Source organism: Terrapene carolina, unplaced genomic scaffold (assembly GCF_002925995.2).
Source record: "Terrapene carolina triunguis isolate 2854851 unplaced genomic scaffold, T_m_triunguis-2.0 Scaffold53, whole genome shotgun sequence".
Taxonomy (NCBI): domain Eukaryota; kingdom Metazoa; phylum Chordata; order Testudines; family Emydidae; genus Terrapene; species Terrapene triunguis.
Window position 1 is genome coordinate 640,876 of NW_020664404.1, and position 6,000 is coordinate 646,875.

The window sequence follows — 6,000 nt, forward strand, 5'->3', positions numbered from 1 at the left end:
TACACCTATCTGCAGTCAGGAGGCACAAGGGTCAGCGAGCGGCTTGTCAGTGAAACGAGAGCTATATCAAATGAACAACAGTGTGAAAGGCGGAAGGGTCTTGTTTATGGGGCTGGAGCGTGTCTGGCTCAGACTATTCAAACGCTCACGGCAAACACAATCTTACACTATCCCAGAGCGTCAGTGTTCTGTATGCTGCAGGTTTGGGTATCGCTCACCAGTCCAGTAGAAACTGGAGCTCTTGTCTGCAGGGCAGGGACCACTTGGGCTGGGGAGACTAGAGAGCTGCCTTGGCTAACATGGCTTCAAACGTCTCTTAACGTGCAGCGCAGATGGCCTGGGAGTCCTCCCTCTCCCAAGGATGCTCTCCCAAGCAGACGTACAGCTGCACCTTGCTGCAATGGAGTGTATATCCCACACTGGCACTGAAAGGGTTAAGGGGAGCTGGCGCACTCAGTTAAGGCTCTGTTTGCTACCACAGGCTGTGACAGGCTCAGTTAAAGAGGGAGCCCCGGAGGAAAGGAGCTGGGGTGATTATGAAGGGGAGAAGCCCAGAGACAAGGGGGCTGCAGGGAAAGAACTGTGTAGTTCGTCTCTGGGCCAGGGAAGGACTTCTGGGCAGCAGAGGAGGAACGTACTTCTTGGGACCCTCTCCTGAGAATCAGCTCTGAAGGGTCAGGAGAGACACAGAGCAGCTGACGGGGTGGAGCAAGCTCCAGTGGTGAGGGTAGGGTCTGGACTTTCAGAGGAGAGCCCTGGGAGGTGTTTGGTTGAGGAGGGGAGCAGGGGAGACTTAAGAGGGAAGAAAGGCCAAGCCCGGCCAGGGCAGAAGTCGGGTTAAGTTTATATTTTCATTTGGGGGATTCCAAAGGAATGGGGAGTAATTGGCTAGGTACCAGGACAGCTGAAAAAGAGCTGGGGGCTACTGAGGATCACAAATTGACTATGAATCAGCACTGTGATTCAGTTGTGAAAAAGTCTAATATTCTGGGGTGTAAAACAGGAGTGTTTTATGTAAAATGGGAGGTAACTGTCCCAGCACTCGTGCAGCCCCAGCTGGAGTAATGTGTCCAATTCTGGGCACCGCAATTTAGGAAAGATGTGGACAAATTGGGGAGAGGCCAGAGGAGAGCAACAAAAATAATGAAGGGTTGAGAAAATCTGACCTCTGAGGAAAGGTTAAAAAATCTGGGCATGTTTAGTCTTGAGAAAAGCAGACTGAGGCGGGACCTGATGATAATCTTCAAATATGTTAAGGACTGTTATAAAGAGATCAGTTGTGCTGTGTCCATGAAGGTAGGACAAGAAGCAATGGGCTTAATCTGCAGCAAGGGAGATTTAGGTTAGATACTACGAGAAACTTTGTAATTATAAGGGTAGTTAAACTCTGAACTAGGAGAGGAGGCTGTGGCAGCACCATCACGGGAGAGTTTTAAGACCAGGTTGGGCAAACTCGTCTAAATTGACTTGGTCCTGCCTCAGCGCAGGGGCCTGGACTTGGTAACCTCTTGAGGTCCCTTCCAGCCCGACATTTCTCTGATTCTAGGAGAGCCCCATGAGTCCTGGCTCTGACAGAAGGGTGAATGTAGAGCGGCCGGGGAAGGTGGAGGTTGTGGAGCCTGAGAAGAATGCAGGTATGGAGTGGGCCCGAAGGGGCTGTGGTAGGAAGAAGCCCAAGGAGGTAGCGGAGGTGGGTCTGAATAGACAGATCCTGCCGGCTCACTACAGAGCCTTGGGCTGGAACCCAGAGGAGAGGGAGGGCCTGGGCTTCCCTGCCAGTCCACAGGAATCTGGACTGAAGACCTGACATAAGGACACAGGACACTTGTTTGTTGGACTCTCTGTTACCCTGGAAGGGGTGGGACTGAATGTGACCTGGCTGGAGAGTTGGCTCGCAAAAAGAGGCAGAGCACTGGAGGGCTGCTAGACGGGGAGAGCTCACTATGGTAAGTCCCTCCTACACCCATCGTCTGGGGAAAGCATGTTGTTAAGGGTTATGGCTTCACAACTCTTAGCTGGGCATGTGGTAGCCCAGGGGAAGCTAACCTGGCAAAACTGAGCTCTCTGTCTGCCAGACATTAACCCTGGTAAGGAGCCTTATTTTTCCCTATACCTGTGAACGCCACTTGGTGCGGGCCAGTGGTATTTTGCCAGGCTGGGGTTGCCAGGATCAGGGTTGCATCGTAGGTCTGTCGCTAGGGTTTGCGTTGCTAACTGCTACATAGGGAAGGATGGTCCACAGGATGTGTGGTGAGCGAGGGCCATTTGAAGCGATAGTCAGCGTAAGCCATATTAAACTCTATGGCTAATGGGTCCAGCTCTACACGGCCGATCTTGCAGAGGGTGGATTCTGCTGTTGGGAACCTTTCGATACTTTTTTAAAAATGGCCTTCTGTGCCTCAATGCTTGTGTGATGGGAAATGGAGTGACGCCTAAACTTGTATGGCAGATAGCACCACCAGAACCAGTGAAGCCAGCTCTGTAGGGCAGTGTGTAGCTTATATGCTCGCTGCCCTCTCCTGCAGAGACTGGGTCTTGGCCTTCAGCTTTATTGAACCACCAGCACTAACATCCCATAAAAGGATCGAGTCCCTCTTTCAAGTGATGGGATCCTTGCTGCTGAGAGCCTGTTCTGAACCTTGCACATAACAGAAGAAAGGGTTATGAGAAAGCGGGCAGAGCGAGACAGTCTATTGGAGGCACTACGCCGGGAGTTAGGAGACCAGAGTTTGATTCCTAGCTCTGATAGCAACCTGCTGTGTGACCTTGGGCAAGTCACTTCCCCTTTCTATGCCTCAGTTTCTCCTCCCACCCTTTGTCTGTCTTGTTTATTTAGCTCATAAGCTTTTCCGGGCAGGGACTACTTGCTGTGTATGTGTAGTGCCGAGCATAATGGGGCCCTGATTTTAGCTGGAGACTCCAGATGCTACTGTAATAGAAATAAGAGGATGTGGCAGGGCAGGCTTCCCTGTAGCTGGAGTGTGTCAGAACTGCGTGGCAAGTAACAAATGGGAGGCGGAAGCTGAGTCCGTATTAGTGGGGTGGATGGCCCGAGGAAGTTTAAAGAGACAAAGGGAATGACCAGGAGTGGGGCGCTCAGAGCACAGCTGAAGGCATGAGATGTGGTGGCCTTGGTTGGACAAGGCCTGGGGTAAACTTTGCAAAAGCACTTAAGTGATCTGGGAGCATGAATCTCATTGAAAGTCAATGGGACTCAGATGCTAAGAGACTATGAGCATCTGGGCCTAAGGTATTTAGGTGCCCAACTCCCATGAAAGCCATGGGAGTTAGGCACCTAAATACCTGCCCTTGAGGTTCTGGGCCTTAAATCACTTTTGCAAATGAGACTTGGGCGTTAAGTAATTAGGAAGTTTTACCTCTTGTCTTGATTTGAATTATAGCCGACAGCAAAGGCCACCCCCCTATCCCCGAACTGACTCGCTGCCCTCGATTAAAGGTGTGAGATGTAACAAGAACATGAGAATAGCAGCATCCAGACGTATCTTGCTCCTCCCTGCACAGTGAAAATATACACCCTCTCCCCTACCCTGGGCGGCTGTGGTGGGCGAGACTGGGAACTGACCTTCACTGGATTCCCCTCTCAGGTCACAGCTATGCCTCCTCTCGCCCTGCTAGCCACAAGGCGTTTAGCTCACAGGGAAGCGGTTTGGTTTTTGTTTGGGAGGCTGATTCTTTTCAGGGGGAGGCAGAGGAGGCAGTTATCTACGCTCAGATCAGCCACGGGTAATTGCCTTCCTTGGGGTTGTCAAGTGGCGCCGATTTGAGTGCGGGAGATTTTTAACAAACGGGAATGAAAAGCCCCGCTGAAACACGAAGCACGGGGGTGGGGGGGAGATGCTCCAGACAAACCTCCTCTCCCGCGGCTCCCCGGCGAGGAAGTCTTGGCAGGGAAGAGTGACGGGGTGGGGAGTAGGAGGAACGCTCCAAAAAGGAACAATTTGAGCAATTTCCATCCCAGATGAGAGGCAGCTTCCCTTCCCCTGGGTGCTCACCACCACACGAAGCGGCACAGTAATATCTGGCATAGACTCCATCCCTCAAGCAGGAGGCCACCCACTGCTCTGATACAGCCCCAGAGCAATGCAGGGCACTTACCCGACAAAAAACAGATGCATCCCTATTATTTTTGTTTCCATGGTGCCTAGAAGTATCAACTGAGATTGGGGCCCTCTTGTGCTAGTTGCTGTACAGACATATAGGAAGAGACAGTCCCTGCCCTGCCCCAACGAGCAGGGACAAGATAAAGGAAGGAGCAGTGAATGGGAGGTATCATTATCTCTGTCTTATAGATGAGGTCTAGATCCTCACAGGTACTTAGGCTCCTAACTTGCACTGACTTCACTTGAGGATTCAGGCCTGTGGCACATAAAACCATAGAATATTAGGGCTGGAAGAGACCTCACGAGGTCATCTAGTCCAACCCCCTGCTCAAAGCAGGACCAACACCAACTAAATCATCTCAGCCAGGGCTTCGTCAAGCCGGGCCTTAAAAACCTCTAAGGATGGAGATTCCACCACCTCCTTAGGGGAACCCATTCCAGTGCTTCACCACCCTCCTAGTGGAATAGTGTTTCCTCATATCCATCTGGGAGTAGAATTCAGATCTCCTTAATAGCAACACCATCTGTCTTCTCAAGTACATGTGACCCGTCCCCTTATAGTGGCTGATCCACAGAGGATAAGAGTCTACTATAGCTACCTGCTAGAGGAGTTATGACTTTACAGAGCTGGTCAGAAAAATGGATTTTCCATCCCACAAAAAATCTGAGGTTTTGACCAAAAAAAAAAAAAAAAAAATCATCCTCAATTGGGATGAAAAGCCAAAATGTTGAAATTTGGGGGGGGACACGAAATCCTGAAAAGAGAATCATTTTGGGTCTGCTGAAACATTTTGGTGGTGATAAATCAAAATGCAGCATTTTGAATGTTCACCCTTTTTAACTTAAAAAAAATTGTACATAAAATAGAGAATTTCAAAACAATAAGTCATTTTGGTATGAAAACTCGCAACTTGTTGTTGTCAAAATGGGATGTTTAGACATTTTTCAAAACATTTTTTCCAATTTTTGTAAATGAAATTTTGTCAAAATTGACATGATTCCGTGAAAAAATTTGGTTGAATCAAAATGGCATTTTCCAATGGAAAGCTGTTTTGACAAAAATCTTCTGACAGCTCTATTTCTTTAGCTTAAGTTTTAGAGGTTTGTGCTTTTAGTGCTGGAGTTCCAGGTCCTCTGAGCCTAGGCAGACGAGAAAGCGTGGGAGAAAGGAAGAATTATGTATCCACATTTTACAGGTGGGGACATGAGTTGCTGTTAGATCCAAATCTAAATATGGATTCAGAAGCCTCATGTTTAGTATCTGGCTTTGAAAATGATGACCATGTTGCTTGCCCTGAAGAGGTCAGGGGCAAAGGTGGAGACATGCTTAATAGTGATCGATTGAGCGCTTTGAATCTATTTAGCTTAACAAAGAGAAGATTACGGGGCGACTTGTTCACAGTCTATCATGGGGAACAAATATTTAATACTGGGCTTTTCAATCTAGCAGAGGAAGGTCTAACATGATCCAGTAGCTGGAAGTTGAAGCTAGACAAACTCGGACTGGAAATAAGGTGTAAACTTTTAGCGGTGAGAGTAATTAACCATAGGAACAATTTGCCGAGGGTCACAGTGGATTCTTCATCACTGGGACTTTTTACAAGCAAGACTGGATGTCCTTCTAACAGATCTGCTCTAGGAATTATTGGGGGGGCCTTCTCTGGCCTGTGTGATACAGATCAGACTAGATGATCACAATGGACCTTTCTGGCTTTGGAATCCATGACGGGGGGTTTGGGACAGAAACACTATTCCAGGCGTCTGGGGTGAGGCAAAGGAGACACGGCTGCCTGTAGGAGCAGATGAGCTGGATTGGCAGAGCAGGGTGGGTGCGAGAGCTCCAGATGAGCTGTAGGCAGGGGCAGAGCTGGGCAGGGCT